This window comes from Cyprinodon tularosa, unplaced genomic scaffold (genome assembly GCF_016077235.1).
Source record: "Cyprinodon tularosa strain WSP-4 unplaced genomic scaffold, ASM1607723v1 ctg48, whole genome shotgun sequence".
Lineage (NCBI taxonomy): Eukaryota > Metazoa > Chordata > Actinopteri > Cyprinodontiformes > Cyprinodontidae > Cyprinodon > Cyprinodon tularosa.
In genome coordinates this window covers 1396567-1417043 of record NW_024039207.1, presented here as the reverse complement: position 1 = coordinate 1417043, position 20477 = coordinate 1396567, and positions in this window count along the sequence as shown.

Genomic DNA, 20477 nt, shown 5'->3' with positions numbered 1-20477 from the left:
TCTAATCTCAGCTCTTCTTATCTCATATTGTCTTTGCTCATCTTATCTCATTTCAGCTCATCTGATCTCATTGTATCTCATTCCATCTCAGCTCATCTTATCTCACCTCATCTTATTCTTATTCTTTAACAAAAACGGTCTTGGGGGTTGTGGGGGCTGATCCTTCAGCTCTTTGGACAGATTTGCATTTGGACCTTTATGAAAGTTTTGCTGTCTTGCTAGAAAACCCAGAAAAATGTTTATTATGGCCTGAGCGCAATGGCTAATTGCAGCTCAGGCCATCCAAATGTCCTGCAAACAATTTCTACATGTTTTTTCTTCAGTGGTCAGGTTAGTGTAGTTAGTGTGCATGCCACAGTCAGTGCATAGTTTATTGTTTAACTTATTATACCTGCTCTTTGAGGGTCTGTCTGAAGCTCTCTGTGTCTTTATTGGTTCTTGAATATGTTTGGATTATTATTTGACTTTCTATGTAGAAATTAACATACTGTATTACCACTCTGCAACATTATCGCTTGAGATATCTTTTCTTTGACAGTTTGTCAATATTGAACTAGCTTATATAGATTTGACAGATTGTAGCTGTTCTTTTGGGGCATTCTATGGCTTTCTTCTTCATTATCTTCTTAGTCTTTCTAATACTAATTTCACATTAGAACATAACCATATATATTGATGTTTTTTTGTCTGATATGGGCAAATTGTGATATATATATATATATATATATATATATATATATATATATATATATATATATATATATATATATATATATATATATATATATATTTATATATATATATATATATATATATATATATATATATATATATATATCACAATTTGCCCATATCATACTTTCAATAATTTCTGAATGAGTTAATGTTTTTTATTTATTTGCAATTTCAGTATAAATTTTGGTTAACTTTTATATTTCATGATGTAATAAATTTTTTTTATATATTTATTTTTAAATTGGAATTTCCTTTTCATAGTTCAACAAACCGGCTGGTTGGTTTTTCTTTTTTATCGTACCTCCTTTTTATTTTTTCTAGAGAAATTAAAAGCATTGTATGTAGTAACCATATCTATTACAAAGGTTGCATCCTCACATTGTGTTTTTTATTGTTAAATAGCATTGTGTCGTTTACATATGGGTTTATAGGTTTATCCTTCACGATCAACATTTACTTTCCCAGTTATTGTCCATGGGAGCACAGCAGATAACCCTGAAGGTGACAGATTGCGCCCGACTCAGAGAAATGTATTCTGAGACGGGAACATTGAGCGAGAACCCAAAGAAAACAACTTGCAACTAAAACAATGTGTCTGTAAATGTGATTTAAGCTCATTTGTAGAATCACAGTCAAAAGCCGGTGTTAAACGTGCATTGTCCAGAGTTTGACATCCTGCTGAACAATGATCCAGGGATGATCCATTCAGCGATAGGGATGGACAAGTTGCCACGGCAACGCTGGCTCTTGATCCCTCAGACCGGCTGGAGCTGGCAGAGAAAAAGAGCAAGCAGCAGACAGACTGAAGGAGATGGAAGGGGGAGGTGAAATGGCTTGCTTGCATGGGCTGGAGTACTGCCAGGGGTTCTGACAGCAATGCAGTAATGAACAGGGGGGGGATTGAGCCATTACACAGGAAATCCTTGGAGGAATAACAATTTTGAAGCCCGGATGATGGGAACCTGTCAGGACTGACAACACACAGAGGTGAACAGACATATTTACAAAAAAATGACTGACATTCCTATAGGTGACAGTAAAACATGGGGGTCATGTAAATAGTCTTTTTAACTAATTATTTTTAGACTATTATTTGCTACTGTACTCTGTGAAAAAGGACAGTTTGGTGAGTCAGCAGGAATCATTAGCTGAATTTGAATCAGCAGGAAAAAATGCAGACTATAGCCTATATAACAGTCATACTATAAACATAACTAAATAATGTGTTTCAGAGTAATTTAGAGATATAAACATCGATATAGGTTACTCTTACCTTAATCTGGTTCTTTTTTGGTTTTTTTTGCAAAGCTGATGTCCATAATTAGGCTGTCTGCACCCATAATGTTAATGGGCGTCCAGTTAGCTTGTCATTGGCTTTTATAAACACATGCATATGATAGCAACTAGCCTCTTTCATTCCTGTTTAAACTGGACGGTGGTACTAAACAACTGTACCTTTAGCTAACTCCTACCATTATTCCATTATACCATATGTTTGCATTATTCCCCAAGCCATTGCCCCCCCTCAACTCCGACCTGCACTGTCGGTCACTTTACACCTGTTTTGCACTACCCCCCCCCCCCACAATCTGTGCCAGTACTGTTTACATTTCCTTTTCACTTTTTACATTTCTTTTTCACTGTTTACATTTCCTTTTAATATATTTATATATATTTTTCGTAACTGTTTACATTTCCTTTTCCTTTTAATATATCTATATAATTTTTATTTTTATTTCACGGTAGCTGTTATGGAAGTCACAAATCTCATTGTATCTGTCACAGTATATAATGACAATAAAGGCTTTTTGACTTTGACTTTTGACAACACATAAAAAGAGTAACCTACAATTAAGCACAGGAAACACCCATCCATTATTTGACACGCTTGTCCCAATTGGGGTTGCGAGGGGTGTTGGTGCCAGTAGGAATGGGCGAGAGGCGGGGTACACCCTGGACAGGTCGCCAGTCCATCGCAGGGCAACACAGAGACACACAGGACAAACAACCATTTACTCACACCTAAGGAGAATCAAAAGAAGCCAATTAACCTACAGTTTTTGGACTGTAGGAGGAAGCCGGAGTACCAAGGGAGAACCCATGCATGCTTAGGGAGAACATGCAAACTCCATGCAGAAAGACCCTGGGCCAGGAATCGAACCCAGAACCTTCTTGCTGCAAGGCAGCAGTGCAACCCACCGTGTCACTGAGTAGCAGGAGCTGGGGAAGAAAGATTGATGGATAAAAGCATTTCGAAGGCGGGAAAATATTGTTTTTTAAACGAAGTACTGTATATTTTTTTTACTCTTTTTTAAACCTTAAAACGTGCACACAGTATAAAAAACAACTTTGATTTTAGGGGTGCTTTGGTTCAAGTTAAATTTGCTTCAGGTTCCCCCAATAAAAAATGAGCGAATTAGATCATTTGCTGCTGCCAATATTCAAGGCTCTGTGTGTTTTGTCTTTGTTTGCTATTGGGAACTGTTGCCTTCCTATCATTTCTAACTTCAATTCATGAATCTAAAATCTGTTTTCTAATCACTGACTGTGTTTTTTTTAAACCACGGTTTCGCTTCAAAGTCTGACTGAATCGATCGTTTTTGGTTCCGCTTGGTGCAAAACTCATTAAAAGTCGCTTAAATTCCCCGTTTTGAGTCCCGCTTTGTTTTGCAGGGACTCACTGCATCCTTCAGAGCCTGCAGGCTCAGTAAAACCAACACTCTGCCCCCCCTCCCTCCACGACTCAAATAAAACTGGTGTTGTGGTGTCTGCTTGCTCCAGCCATTAATGGCTGACAATTCTGCTCCTTTGATGGATTTCTGGTTTTTCTATTGCTCACCACTCAGCAAATGTAGTAGTTGTGGGAACAAGCAATTGAATAGGTTTGCTTATCAACTGTTCTTGAATGTTTCCTGCTCTGCACTTAAAAAAACAAATAAAACAAATTTGAACAATTGTGGCATCGAAGACATGTCTAATTTTTTTGGGTAATTTAACTTGGCTGTTAAAGCCCTTGCGGCATGGTTTGTTTAGTCTTTAGCTCTAAAGGCTTAAAGTTAAGACGTTAAGCATCAGAGACTGGTCACTTTTTCCTATCAAACTTGTTTTCAGCTTAAGATTTGATGACAGGTTGAAATTTGATCGCCAGGTTAGTTCGGTCGTAAAAAATAGCTTTTATCAGTTAAGAATTTTATCAAAAGTGAAAGGGTACCTGCCACAAAAAGATCTGGAGACCGTAATCCATGCTTTTATCAATTCAAGATTGGATTACTGCAACTCTTTATATGCTGGCTTGGACCACTCACTTTTACACCATCTGCAGTTGGTACAAAATGCCCGTCTCCTTACTGGCACACGTAAATGTGACCACATATCACCTGTTCTAGCCTCATTGCACTGGCTCCCGGTTGTTTTTAGGATAGATTTGAAAATTTTATTGTTTGTTTTTAAAGCTCTTAATGGTCTGGTCCCCCAGTATTTGACTGAGCTTCTCCAAAGCCATGCCCCGGCCACAACACTGAGATCCTCTAATCAGCTGCTACTCGCGATGCCTAAAACCAGACTTAAAACCAAAGGTGATCGTGCCTTTATGGCAAAAATCACATTTCTTCTCCCTGGCTTTTAATCATGTCTAAGTGGACATTTAGCAAAATTTTATTTTATTCTAAAATGTATTTTAATTGAAACATTTATCTTATTCTATTTTTATGTGTTTATGTATTTTAGCCTTAGCTTTTATCTTCCTTAACTGTGATTCCTGTACAACACTTTGGTCTACCCCGGTAGTTTTAAATGTGCTTTATAAATAAAGTTTGAGTTGAGTAAGATAAGAAGCTCGTCTCTGGTAGGGTTGTTATACAAGATGATAACAAAAAATCGTAGCAATACTGATAGAAAAAACATTCATTGTTTTTATAGACCTATAGGGTAATGGTTTAAAAAATCACTTTTTTTTTAAAATAATCTTTAAGTGTTCCGATCTAGGTTTGCTATTCCATGCTTTGAAAAAACAAATACATTTTCCCCTTTCTTCTGAAAATAAAAAAATGTTCTGCATTGTGTTCTAAAGCTGTGTTTTATGTTTAGGAGGTTCTCAAACATGTGGCCTTCAAAATAAGGGCATCTCAGACGCCTAAAAAAAAAAAAACTTATCTTACTCTATATTAATTTATTAATAAGCATCTAATTACTTCACTGTATACTCTTTTGATTCATAAATATAGAGTAAAATAATTATAAAAATAAATATATTTTCGATTATTTAAGGGAAAATCTAATTATTCAATTGTATATTTTATCGTTTAGATGTATACTTAATATTAGAATCATATGTTAGATCGTGGTCCTGCACTTTTTTAGATGCGTCTCTATCTTAACACACATCAATCAAATAAATGGCTCCTTAGCAGGCCTTTGCTGGGCTGAATGATTTAGTGATCAGATCCAGGTCTGTTGGAGGAGAAAAGCACCTAAAAGTTACAGGAGGGTCGCTCTTGTTGACTAGAATTAGTTTAGATAGACAAATAAATGTTACTTCTATTTATTTCATGGTTTAATTGATTAGTTTATAATTAATTTTAAGCTAATAAAGTATAATTAAGTGTGCTGCCATTTTTAGATTTCTATATGCCGTCTTTTCTCCCTAACTTTACATGAATCTCTTTTCAAACCAGCGTAGATACCTGGTTGTCTTGCAAATAAAATCCCAAAATAGCTCCGTCTCTCTTTGGTCTGTCAGCATCAATCAGTATTCCTCATACTTCCTGTCTGATCGCGTCTTTGGATTGTGCTCGCTGCACTGAGCAGAAACCTGATCCTTGTTTTGATCTCTCAGACAATCAGTCAGGAGTTGGACACTAGTGTTGTCCTCACGGCTGTCTTCCATGTTTCATTTAATGCTTTGTTTGAGTTAGAAGCTGTTTTTAGAGCTGAGATGAAACGGTTCTGAGCCGCGATCATAGTGCTTCATCTTCCCTACATGCCGATGATGGTATGCTGCATCTGAAACTGATCATGCTCACAGTAGATGTCTGTTTTTAAGTTATATTTACACAAGACTTCTAGCTTCCTCAGATAATTACACCTACTCTCATTTCTTGACTCATGCTGTTTGTTTCTGACTCTGCTTTACTGAAAGGTGGTCGAGTCTGGAGTCTCTAACTGATGAGGGGAAAGTGTCGTTCAGGGTTTTTCTTATTCAGGGCAGACTTCACAGTTCTCTCAATCAAATCCAGTTAATCAGGTACTGAGTTAGGAAGAAGCTATTTTGTTATTTGCATGAAAAGTGACCTTAACTGAATCAATGAGGCATATGGAGCCTAGGCGGAAGTTCAACTGAAGAAACTAATTGCTGTCCTACATCCAATCAGCTTTGAACCACACCTCCACGAAAGCCAATCAGCATCCAAAGTTCATCTTAAAAGACCTCTGATCCGCAACTCGTCTTCTACCTAGTGTGCAGGCGGTGGATGCGCTGTGTGACTTAATTCAGATGATCCTGTTTTAACCCACCTCCAGCCCCTCTTCCACCATCGTAGCTAAATCTTCACCAGAGTTCATTCCTACTGGACTCTTACTGCTTTCTGCGTCTCATCTCAACTGATCCGGCAGAAGATCGCCATGTTTAGCCTGGTTCTGCCTGTTTTTTTCTCTCCACTGTCGCTTCATGCTTGCTCATCATGGACAGGTTCTCTCAACCTGTGTTATCCAAACTGGACTTCCATCTTCCAGGTCCCTGAGTGAAGCTTTAGTATCAGCTCACGCAGTCGGATGGATAGATAGATAGATGAGCTTTATTGATCTCACAGCGGAGAAATTCACTGGTCACATATTGGCATAGTAATTAAAGAAGGTGCAAACAAGGAGGAAAAGGTGCATTAGGAATAAAAAAAAAAAAAAAAGAAATATAAATAAAAAAATACAAGGGAGTAACACAGAGATTTGAGGTGACATACGTATGTACAATCAGGTTGGCTTATATACAGGTGGATTGACTTTTACATTAAAGTGTAGTAGGTAAGGGTCTCCCCATAAAGCAGTCTACAGACTGACCGACTTCATCTATCTCCACTCCACCACCAGTTTCAGGCCTGGGGGGAAACTATTCTTTACCCCTGTTCATGCATATCTATCAAAATACAGCACTATGTTTCCTGCCGAGGTCTGAGCGCCAAAGACCAAGTAATAACATCAATACAGTTCTTCTAATTGTCTTTTCTCTTCATGTGACTGACCACTCCTTTTAAGGTTTTCCAATATTTTTTGCTCTCCCCATTTGTAGATAATGGTTTCACTTTGATTCATTGGGCTCCTAAAGCTTAGGAAATGACAATGTAACTCTTTTTAATGAGCTTGTTATTAATCTGTTCTTAAATTCCCTGGACATTATTTGTTATCTTTGAGATCTTTTAGTCTACTTCATGTCGTCAAACAGGTCCTCATTAAAAGATGTCTTGGTTCTACACATGGGCAATTCTAGAAAGGGGCCTCCTGTGTTGAAGACATAATAATAAATAGATCAAAAGATGATATGAGCTGAACCAGAGCTGATTGGTCCTTTGGAACAATTTCTCCTTTTTCTTTATGATTCTGTTTTAATTAGGATTTTAAAATTAAGGTAGCTTCAGTCTTATTGAGATAAGATCACAGTTTTCATCTGCTCTTATTGTCAGCCAAATTGAAAAAAATGCTCTAATTTGTTATAGGTGAGGGTTTCTCTTTTACTTAAAGCTACAATGTTTAGATTTTAGCGACATTTACTGGTCAGGCTGCAGACTGCATAACATGAAACAACCAGCGCTTGAATTTGGTGGCATTTATAATAACCGGGTTGCTTGATGCGGCCGGTCTAAGTCTATTTTACATAGATGATTTCATACATGGTAGTCTGTGTAGGATTGTATATAGGCCTGACTTCCTGCAGTCCCATTCGAGCGTGATGCCGATCTCTACAGTTACTAAATTTTCAGCTTTGCACTGGTGTAGCACAAAAGATGCCTCAGCATATACAAACCTCCTCCAATATTATTAAAAATAGAAATTTCTAAGTCAAGACAAACTAAAAGATTTAAACTTTCAGTTTATAGCAATTAATAAAAAAAACTCGGATCATATATTACACATACGTCAGTAAATCCCTGTAATTATTACACACTGTTAAGTTCTACATATTAAAACGAACCAGTTTTAATATTAAAAATTATTAAAACTGGTTATTTTCATTTAGAATAAGTCAGAAAATATGTATAAATCATGTATGTACATGGATTCAATATTACAATGAATACCTTAACTTTATCTTTTATTAGATAATTTGATGTATTTTTAATTTTATATTTAGTAAAATGTAAGGTTTTGAGGCCAAACTACACATTTTCAATTGGAACAACAAAACATTTTATAAAAACTAAATGTCATAATATAGCTTAATATATTTCAAATGACTATTGCCTGTTTTTTTGTTTCATGCTGTTCTGTGCCCCATAAAAACATACTGTACCCTCCGAGTAAATTTGGTGCCGAACCGCCACTTGTTCTAGAAGCAATTGATCTTGTATGGCTGATGAAACAACCAAAACTATGTGTTTTTTTCTTTCTTTTGTTAATGAATCAAGTGAGATAATTATCTTTCCACATACAGTAAGGTCGGTTTAGACAGCTCTGCTGAAATCAACAACTAAAACATGCATTACTAAGGTCACCATTGTTTGATGCACAATAAAATGCAAATAAAAAAAGGAACAGAAAGAAAAAGGTGAATTATTTTTACGGCACCGTTTAAATACAATAAAGGTGGAATGTGTTTAAGTTGAGACTCGTGTGTGAGCAAATATGAGCATCAGGGCTCCACAGCTGACATTTCACAACTGACAATGATTGTCCCTGGGGTTCCTCAGCAGGAGCCATTAGAGGCCAAACTGGTGCTAAAAGTGGAAACAGGACTAAGTGCTGCAGTTTTCAGCTCGGCTGTAAGAACTAGCAGAAAATGCAGATGTGTTAGCAGGGATTTTTTTTTACTGCAAAGCACAACTTTGAGTTTACAGTGCTGCAAAGTTCACCTCCTATCCAGGTGGGTTTCTATGGCAACTTGGTGTGAGAACCTAACTGGATTGGAGTGATATGTTTTCAAAGATGTCAACACGCATAAACAACAGCTCCTAACCAGTTGGCTGTTTTAGAAATAAAACCTTTTACTTTTCAGACGATCCTTCAGCTGAGAGGAATAATCAGAAAGCATTAAAAAAATATGAATTACTGTAAAACTGTTAAACATTTCATCTCGTGGTTACTTTCTTTTCAGGTATATATTCAACTATTAACTATTTAATTTGCTAAAATGGATCTTTTTAAAGTGAATCAACCTGTTTTTGTAATTTTCTTTTCCAGACACATATTTGTTAGGTGTTTAAAACAACATTGCTTAACTTTTGACCCAAGTAAGTCCAGAAAGTTAAAACCCAGTAGCAGTGATTTGCAGCTCTGCAGCAACTGAGAGCTAATCACCTGGATACGATTAAGTAAAACCAGGCAGGGATTTTACTGTCTGGACCTGGATTATCTATTTCCTGATATATAAAATGATTCTTCCGGTCAATACCCAGCACTCCGTTTGCATCGATGCCGCCCTTCTTAAAAATCTGCCTGTGTAATTAGAGAGGGTCTGAGCTTTCACTGAATGAGTCATGTGACCCGGCTCGCCGCTTTACTTCAGTTTGCGCTTCCCTTAAACATGAGAGCTAACTAACTGAGCTGAAAGATGTGAGGAAACGAAACAGATATAACACCAGATCGGTCAAAGTTCAGTGTTTTTGGTTACTTTCAAAGGAGCTGAACCAGAGGCCTGTTTCACAAAGCAGATTAAACAAACTTAGACTCAAATCCTCAACTTCAAATTGATCTAGTCTAAGGTTGGAAACTCAGAGTTGATTAAACTGACTGACAGCTTCGATGAAAACTCAAAGTAGGTCCACTCAGAGTTCAACACATTCGTAACAACTATGAAAAGCCATTATCAGTGGAGCACCGATACAAAGAGTCACCATGACAACAGGCAACATCAATGGCGTATTTCGCACCACTTGAATTAGGATTAATGCAGAAATAAAAAAATAAACGGAGAATGCGTTTAAAAGACAGAAACAGCGCTGCAGCTGCAAAGGAGAGGTAGACGCGAGAAGATCGCTGCTAGGGTTAATAGGTTGGTTTATGAGAAGTTGAGTATGGAAGGCCATTGTGACATTTATTAAAATCACACTCCTAGAAGGATCTGTAATAACAAATTTTCTAAATTACATTTTTGACAGCTGAAACAGCATTTTAGAAAGTAAAAAAAACTTAATTATTTATTGGACCATGAGTCCAGAATAAAGTTTTATCTATCGATCGATCTATCTAAAATTGTCCTAGTAAAAAATACGTTTTAAATACCCAGAAATCTTTCTCATTTTAAGTGGCCGTTTCGACATTTATAAGCTTGACTGAAAATGTATGCATGATATCTAAAATGCATTTTTTTCTAATGAAAATAATAAAAGTTATGACCAGGAATAAGGAAATCTGAAATGTGTTTCAAGAATTTTAGTACGTTTACCTTAGATATGAAGAAGTTCTTTTTGTTTAAAAAGTTTATTTTGATAAAGAAAAGAATTATTATCAGATATCAAAGATATGTATTCAGAAAACAACTAATATATATCCAAATGGCCTGCCATAGTCTGATCTAATTATAATAACAATATAGGGGAAAACAAGTTACCGGTTTAATGGTAGTGGATCAATGTATTTAGGTGTGACAGAAGCACGCCTCACAGCAGGTGCAGATGAAGAAAAGGATATTTTTCAAACAGGAAGGACCTGTGCATCATTTCATGGGGTTCCTCCTCATTTTATCTCTGTCTTCCATTAAACAGTAAATAAGTGGCTGTCTAACTATGCCGCCGTTTTTATAAGGTTTTTGTCTCGCCGATATTTATTAGTTGTTGAAAAGTCAATGCTGCAAATGTGAGGATGTATAAGGATGTATGTGATAGATTGTGAGGAGAAACGGTAGCGCTCGTATAGATAACTGAATATGAAAAGACATTTATACGCATCTATAAATATTTAATTCTCTGTGAAATAATGCTGCTTTTTTTTGTATCCTTGTCAAAAGGACTTGCTCATTTCTTATTTTTATCACCTAATATGTCTATAAGACATAGTAAATTATTTCCTTTTTATTGTCTGCATAAAACTACAACAGAATTCTGCTTTTTAAATCGTGGGAATGAAACAAAGTGATTGGCTGTTAGAGAGCAGAGACAGGATGTTTCAACAAGACTGAGAATGTTGCTACAGTGAGGAAACTCTTTATGAAATCTAACATTTTTTTTTTAGTAAACCTGTTTTGTGAAACGGACCCCGGAAAGTTACAGTTGTAGCATCCCTCGTGGCTAAAAGTGTCGCATTGAGGTAACTTTTACATCGCTGTGGTGGGATTTCAGTCCATATTTAGCCACGTTTAAAGCTTTTCAAATATGAACAGATTCTTTTTACAGTAAAGCATCTCAGTTTAATTAAAACTCTCAAAAAATATTCCCTTTTCCAGTCCTTCTAAATAAGTAGGCCAAATTGTTTGCCTTCAGGCTCTAAAGTAAGACATCTTGGCTGTAGCAGTAATAACACCATCTTAAACCTTTTCAAATCTTCCTCTTTTTCCGCAAACTGCCGGTCAAGCACTTCAAGGACAGCCCCCATACAGTTAAACTCTCAGAGAATGTCCACACAAAACCACAAGTCAGAGTTGTTCCACTTTGCCACCTCAAGTGGACCAGCAAAGACACAGGGACGTGTAAGGGGTCATGCATCTCCAGGATGACACCTCTCTTTGGCGATGAGTTGGGCAGTCACAGGCGTTTAGCTGTGACAGCGACGCTGACAGAAGGCAAAGCTGCAGTTAAAAGAAGAGCTGCCGGCGCTATCTTGGAGTGGCACGTGGGTTATCATTGTCACACCAGCTCTGAGTCCTTGGCGCGTATTTTCCATGAATCATGGAGCTCAACTCCGCAGTTCCAAAAAGATACCAAGACAGTACATGAGAATACATGAGGCCTGTTATCTTAGGAAGGGGCCAGCTGTGGAAAAAGTCTGGATACACTGGATCTGTGTGTTGTCAGACTTCATCAGTCAGTCGGCCGTTTCTGTCAACCGCTGCGTCGCTTCCCCCCTGTCTGAATCAGCTCGGATCTTTGCTGAATCAAGGTCGGACAAAAAGAACAAGGAGCAGAAATAAACTCAGAGAATGGAGAGGCAGATTGGGTCGTTCCTCACTGTGGGTAGCTATTTGCCCCGGAGTGATCTGCGGATTATGGGCCAAGGCCTGGATGCCCAATCTAAATTGCTCCTCGTACTGAACAGATTGAGCTAAAAATGAAGGGGCCAACTGAGCTGATAGTCAGGCTTACGGGGGGAGATATTCTCCTATCCAACAGTTCCCCAGCAGCGGAAGCAAGAGCACTAAAGGCTGGTGAAATAAATAAACTACCCTTGAAAAGGCTGTATAGCACTCACACACAGCTGCATCTATTCTGCCCTTGTTACAGCTATATTTAGCATCATCATTATTTCAACCGCTGCAGCTATCAATATGCAGCAAATCACTAAAGTGTTCATACCGTTTTAATCGCAAACTTCAGCAGTAATTTTTTGGGACTTCCATGAAATAGACAGACAAAAAAATAATAATGCATAATATCAGAGTTGATGGGAGATAATTAATTTTTTTGCAAATAAAAACCTAAAGGGCCTGCTTTTTCTGACTGCCTTTTTGTTCCTGAGACTAGGATTTAAATTTGGATGCAGCATCAATTTTGACGTCTCTCAGATTCTTAATTGGATTTCTGTTCTGTCTTAATAATGTTTAAGTTTAATGTAAAACTCAAATGGAAACCTCCATTTTTTTAAATTTGCAGTTTCAGGTTTCTTCTTGATTCCACTTGATTTAGTGGATAAATGCTTAATCCACGTAATGTAAGAATATAGCAGCCCATATATGGATGAATTAACACCTTAAACCCACTACAGCCTTATTTGACATTATAGGGAAATCAAAAGATGCCAGAAGCTGCTTGGTTAATCTGTTTAATCAGGTTTATGCTAATATAAACACCATGGGAGTTTCCAGCTATAATACTAATTAGAAAGAATGGATTTTAAATCATGAGAAGTGAAATGGAATCAATTCTTTAAATTTGAATCAATATTCAGGCCTATAATTGATTAAGGATGTACGATATGCAGGGTATCAGTCAGTCTCTGCCTGGTGAGCAAAACCGGGTCGATTTTGACGATTAATATCCATATGCGATAGTTCTTTTTGTTTCAGGAGGGGGAGGGGAAGGGATCAGACATGTGGTGTTTGGTCATGTGACACTAATTATAATGCATCTCAGGATTGTGGCTGTTTGACGAAATTTCAGCACTGTGATCAGATTTAACGGTGTCCGTTAAAAATGAAAATATATGAAGTATCTGTAAATATCGGCCTTACTGGCATTATTAACGTCCGATATTAGTGTTGGCTCAGATTTTTATCCCTTTTTCCCCTAGATCTGACCCGTTTCACCTCAAAAGACTTTGAATGTTACACCAAGCACAAAGTTATAATGTCCCTTTGATCACATTTATTTTAATGTATCTATGTTTCTTATGTAACTTTGCTGCCTCTTGACCAAGACTCCCTTGAAAAAGAGGTTTTTAATCTCAATGGGATTTTTTTCTGGTTGAATAAAGGTTAAATAAAAAAACAACAACATTATTTTCAGTCTTTTCTATTTTTGTCCAGGACTGTTTTATGACTTTAATGTTTATTGAGGAACGTTTGACTTTAATTTCTTCTTTATAATAGAATTTAAATGTATTATAACTTGTGTTTCTGTGACAATTGTGGGTTTTTCTTTCATTTAAAAAAAGGGGTACTAACAATTTTGTCCGTGTGTGTATGCGTTGGCTTTGGCTGCCTGTTTTGGGACCCCTAGAATACTATTAGGGAAGGAATCCTACAGGGGAACGAGGTTTAACCCGACTCATTTAAACACTCAATGAGCATATTCCTTTCTCTGTGTAGTCATGAATGAAGTTGAGTGGATTAGGATGGACAGACTTAATTTAATGAATGCTGCAGAAGCTAAGCCTCTCTCATAGGCTGAGGAAAAGGGAGAAAAAAATACTCATAGTAATAGAGATTCTCTCCAGCAGCTGTGGGAAATAAACGCGTGTTTTGTTGCTCAGATATTAATTAACCATGTCTGATTTCTTACAGTAGGACACCGAACAAACCAAGCAGTTGTCAGGCTAAATCTGATGACATGTGAATTGGATGCAGTCTGCCTTGCAGCTTCTAAACCACTAGTTCAAAGGATTTGATGGGAGGAAATAAGGCTTTTCTGCTGGTTCAACAGTGAATTTTTCATATCGCTGAAAACCCCAGGAGAAGTCATTTAGCACCTGCTCCAATAGCTGTTATCAAGGGGCTCTCCAAGCACTTTTGCAATGCCAAATCTTGACCTCCATACCAGAGGAAAGGCAGCCTGTCACAATCTGGAAGGTTGTTACAGTAGCTTAACTAATGAGCAGGGCTCAAGGCAAGGATACCATCCGAGGTTTATATTCTTTGTCTCAATGCGAACACGTTCCACACCCCCTAAAAAAATCTTTTCCTTTGCTTTAGAAATACGTCCTTGTGCTTCTTTCAAATAGCTCGAAAAGATCGGTTGCTTTAGTGTGAGTTGATTTTAACAGACTGCATTGCCAGAGGGGGGAGTGACTCTCAAGTTTGATGCTTGTGAACTTCGACACTAATTTTCACCAGTGACCAATAGCAAACAGTCTTGACAGTACTGACCTTTGAGGAATGGAAAGCTGCAGAGTATATAACAGGAAAGCCTGCGTTAGGTTCCTTACAAAAGTTTTCAGACCTATTAACATTTCCTCTTAAAGAATCATACATTAATTACAACTTGGTGTGTTTTCCATGTCTGCGTTCAGCTTAAAGCTTTCTTAGATCAATAGTTTGTTCTCAGATAAAGTGAACGGCCACGTCTTGGTAAGGATGGCTGCATTATATTGTATTATTTCCCAACAAACTTTCCTCGCATCACTTTCCCTCTACTTCAATATTATGCTTTACTTAGTTTTTGGCTGTGACATAAAATCCAGAGAAATTACACTAAGCTTCTGAGTTTTTCAAGGCCTTATGGTGCAATTTGTAGGAAGGTCATATAGAATTTTATTATGATAATTTTATTGCAGGAGGTGGTCAAAGCAATTGACAGCATGCTAGAATCGACTTAATGCACTACTATATGTGTTTTTATTGTGATATCTGTGGCAATGCACTATTTGATAAAGCTGCATCTTTCAGGGTGGCCTTTTATTGTGGGCGGTCTAAGGCACACCTGTTCACTTAATCATGGTGTCTAATCAGCATATTGATATGCAGAGATGGGAAGTAATGAAGTACAAATACTTCTTTACTGTACTCAAGTAGATTTTTCTGATATTTTTACTTTGCTTTACTACTTATTTTTATGGTGACTTTTTACTTCTACTCCTTACATTTTTACTCAAATATCTGTACTTTCTACTCCTTACATTTTTAAAAATTGGCTCGTTACTTTAGTTTTGAATCATTTCAATGGAGTTACCGTTATTATTTTTCACGTCATCAATACCAAATTCAATCTAATTGGATGGGAATCTACGTTGCATTTGAGGCACCACTACAAGACGAATCGACAGATTCGGCGGTATTCATTGGCGGCAAATCATTGCAGCTTGGTGGCGGTGGTCGACGAGATGATTGAAAATGAAAACAACGGAGATCTAGTCCTATTGGCAGACATCCATTTAAAATGTAGGCAAAGTAAAAAGTAAAAGTGGTTTCTACTTTTACTTTTATACTTTAAGTAAATTTACAAGCCTGTACTTTGTTACTTTTACTTGAGTAAAGAAGTTTAATCAGTACTTCCACTTTTACCAGAGTATTTTTTAACACAAGTATCTGTACTTTTACTCAAGTACGGAAAGTGAGTACTTTTGCCATCTCTGTTGATATGGCACACCTGTGAGGTGAGATGGATTATCTCAGCAAAAGGAGAAGTGCTCACTATCACAGATTTAATCTGGTTTGTGAACAATATTTGAGGTAAATGGTGATATTGTGTATGTGGAAAAAAATGTTTCTCATAAAAAATGGGAGCAAAACCAAAAGTGCTGCGTTTATATTTTTGTTGAGTGTAAAAATTCCTTTTTTCAACATGTCTCATAAACCTGGAGAGAAAGGTACATTTTGAAAGTGATAATAAACAGATAAGTGATCCTTGAGACAAATAGAAACTAAATATCATTATGTGTATTTATAGCCGTCGGTTCTGATGATTCTGCAAAAACAGATCCAGAAAATATGCTACATTGTTTGACTTTTCCCGATTTAGGAGACTATATAAAGGTAGAAAACTGTCTCTCTTTAGAGGTTGCAAGGATTTAGCTGTGTTCGCTTTTACTTGACAGGTCTATGAGACAGTTTTTAGCCATGAGTAAGCAGCAACCTTTAGTTGAAGATGAATAGAAACCCACTGACAAAGCTCAGGAAATGTATAGAACGTGTGTTTATGGTGTTCCAGATCTGAATAAGCTGCTGTCACACCTTGACGATTTTAGACAACATACTGTATGTCTGATGTCCCAGGATCTCCTAAAAAGCTGAAATACGCTGAACTTTCTATGTATTTTTTTTTTTATTTGGGCATAAACATAGAGTATTCATAATGAGTCCAGAACTTCTGTCCAACAACAGCCTAACAGATGCATAACGCACGGCAGCGTAATGCCCATGAAATGATGCAAAAGCCAGTGTCCTGAGGGGGGCCCCGAGGTGCCCCGCCTGCATAAAAAGAGCACGGTTTTTAGCTGCTGTTTACCGCCCAGCAAAAAAAAAAAAAAAGAATAACTAAAAACAAAGAAAGCAGGTTTGCAGTCACAGGAGTTTCAGCCTCATGTCTGCTAGGAGGTTTGTTGGTCACAGGCATAAACGCAGGGAGGATCCATCACACTCACATTCTAGCTCACCCTATGATGGGGATGAAATCTGGAGGATAACTGACAGTTTCCTCCTGAGAGAACTCTTTTATACCAAAACGCTTCCAATATATATTAAATGGTAGCTGTAAGTTAGAAACACGTTCAGCGCTCGTCTGGAACACTTCAGATACGTTGATATGCGTTGGAGAGAAGTCTTGATAAGTTACGCATAAGTTACTGATAGGTTTTGGATAAGCTAGTTTATGAGTAACTTACTCTTAACGTATGTCACCGATCACATAACTTACCTGTAACTTATGGCCCATGTATGGCATATGCTTCAGCATGCTCCAGTGTGCTCATAACTTAGACAAAACGTACCCATAACTTATCCAACGTATGCCAGCGTTTCTGCCAGATTTCTTGTACGTCAGGCATACGCTGTCTAAATCGTCAAGGTGTGACAGGGGCTTAAGGAAAAAAGAAAATCAAGCACAGATCAACTTCAAATTTAGGTTAATCTGCATATTTGTTTCTAAATGTTACAGGAGTAAATTAACCATAAACACATCTTTAAGAAAAGTGACCCTTAACCCTGTTCCTTAAAGCCACTACTATCAATTATCTTCTTGTCGCCAAAAACCCAATTTAAATGAACAAGTCCCTAATAGGTTTTTGGAGAACCTGATGCAGCAGTGACAATTCAATCAGGAGTTGGGTCAGCTGGAGCAAGGATACATCTAGAACACATAGCATCAGAGCTGGAGATCACTGGTGTAGGAAAGTCCATTGTTTATCTAAAAGGCCAGGACTTCTAGTCTCAACATATGTCAATGTTTTATTTTATGTCAGGGTTTCCGCGGGTCATTAAAAATCATTAAAAGGCATTGAATTATTTTTTTTTTTTAATTAAGGCCTTACATTGCAAAAAATTTAAATCTAAATAAGTCCTGTTTTCTTAAAATAAGTGTATTTTGCCTTGAATTGAGGAGGTAAGTGAGAAACTCTGCCAATGGAACAAGACAATTTACATTTTAAATAAGAAAAAACATATCAATTAAAGCATTATTTCAAGTGCATATAATCTAATTATCTTATATTAAGAGTAAAAATACTCATCCCATTGGCAAATCATCTTATTTAACTACTCAAATTAAGGGTAAATACACTTATTTTAAGAAGTTTTGACTTATTTCTATATGGTAAAATTAATGTGATTATCATGGCATTTAAAATGATTTAATAAAAAAAAAAGAAATTACGTTTTTAAAAACAATTTTGTAAGATATATTATATCGCATAATATATTTGCGCAGAACTTCTTCCAGTTGATCTCAAAGCAATATGTTTGGAAAAGAAGCTCAAGGCGGAGAAAAATCTTGAGAATGGGAAAATGCGAATTTCAGAAAAAGTGGCTGGAAAACGAGGAAATTCGGGACCTAGCTGCAGCCTGTTGACGCTAAAGATGATTAAGGATTTTGCAGTTTTATTTATATACACATGAGAGTCATGGATATTTTTGATGGCATTAAAATAATTTCTAAGAGCATTAAAAAGCATTGAATTAGAGTTACTCATTCCTGTATAAACCCTGTATGTTGCTAACTCTGACTACATCTCAATGATCTTCAATCTGCTTCTGTTGATTTTGCCCAAAGATTACAGTAATGCAGCTTAAACCCCCAGAGAATTGTGTAATTGATTGAATTTACAGAGGTGTGTGCTGTGCTGGAATGCAGAAGGCGTACCTTAATAAATGTGAGCCCTTCTGCAATAATGGGAATGATTCCCCCCCGGTTCCTAAAGCCTTTGTGTTGTGAAGCGAGCAAATAATACCGTTCAGAATATTGTTGTTCAGATGGATTTTTAACCTGGGTTATTTTCACCTTGTAAAAGACTACAGAGCTGTACGGCACTCTGATATGTGGTGTTCACAAGTCAGCTAATACTTAAAGACGGGTGCGACTTTTTCTCTATTTTAATGCAAATGTTTTATAAAGATCCCAGAGGTTTGTTAGAGAACCTTAAAGGAATAGTACACCCAAAACATGATTAGCCTTCATTTTCTACTCACCCCCATGCTGAACAACACTCTGGAGTACTTTTTTGATATCTCAAATGCATCTGGAGATCTGGGAGGCTTCTTGCTGTCTGCTGGCATTCAAATAATGGAGGTCTACGGTGCCCGAGACAGAAAGGTCCATAAAAGTCCACAAAAAACGTGTCAATATTCCTCCGTACTGGTCGTCCAATGTATTCCAAGTGTCCTGAGTGGGTAGCGTCCAGAATTTACTCGAAACAAAGTCATTTAGAATGTTTTTAGAGCATAAACAGTACTGTATAGGATTTCCTGAAAGCGTGTTCATGACGCTACGGAAGCCGGCAGACCAAACCAGATGAAAGTGCGCATTCAGCGTCTGCTCTGCCAATAATGCAAGCGTAGAAGAAGAAATGTGCTGTTTACCTGTGCAAAGAAAGAAACAACGAAAGAAAAATGTCTGAGGACTTCAGTGTTGAGGAAGAGCATGAGTTCTTTGCCGAGCTGAATGCGCTGGTTTGGTCTGCCGGCTTCCGTAGCGTCGTGATCGCGCAGGCGCGCGCTTTCAGGAAATCCTATACAGTACTGTTTATGCTCTAAAAACATTCTAAATGACTTCGTTTCGAGTAAATTCTGGATGCTACCCACTCAGGACACTTGGAATACATTGGACGAGCAGGATGGAGGAATATTGACACGTTTTTTGTGGACTTTTATGGACCTTTCTGTCTCGGTCACCATGGACCTCCATTATTTGAATGTCAGCAGACAGCAAGAAGCCTCCCAGATCTCCAGATGCATTTGAGATATCAAAAAAGTACTCCAGAGTGTTGTTCAGCATGGGGGTGAGTAGAAAATGAAGGCTAATCATGTTTTGGGTGTACTATTCCTTTAATGAACAAACAGAAGCCAATGGAACATGGCGGGTGTGGCACAAATGCTAAACAAGGGCTGCAGGAGAGTGGGGGAGTATTTAAATACTACAAATCATTAACTGAGGGTTGGCTTAAAGCAATTAGCCTTGCAAAGTGTGAAAGCATTAAAAAGGTAGTTTGTAACTGAAACACTGCCTGCATAGATATGTTTCATATTTATTGTGCATCTCTCCTGCAATCTAAACAACCATGGTCTGACGGGCCGTTAAAAGGAATCAGAGAACCAGATCTGTGGTGAGACTTAAGAGCTGCAGGGATCCATGTTGATTTGTATCAATATGTAAGGAAAAAGTGTAAAAGAAAAGGATTATCTCAAACAGTGATTAATATATTTTTACATCTGAGGAAACATATTTTATTTTGCTGTACGTTTAAAAAAATGTCTGTCCCCTCAGTAAGCAGGACAGGAACTAAGGTACGATTAATTTACACTGTCACTCCCTCTAATGTGAACATGACTCAAGGGTAGGGCTACCCTTTACTGCTCCACTGCTGTGAGTGGATGCGTGGTGCTCCCTGTGGGGTAAGAAGGGCAAATAAATCATTTCAAATAACTTTGTTTTTCTAAAAACCAGTCAGCTTTACAGACAAAATTCTAATGATGAGATAGATTTCTAGCTAAACACTGATAAATGCTATTGGGTAGCTGTTGTTGGATTTGAGAAATAGTCCTCCTCCTTTAAAAGAGAATAAAGACGAGTCATTTCTTTAAA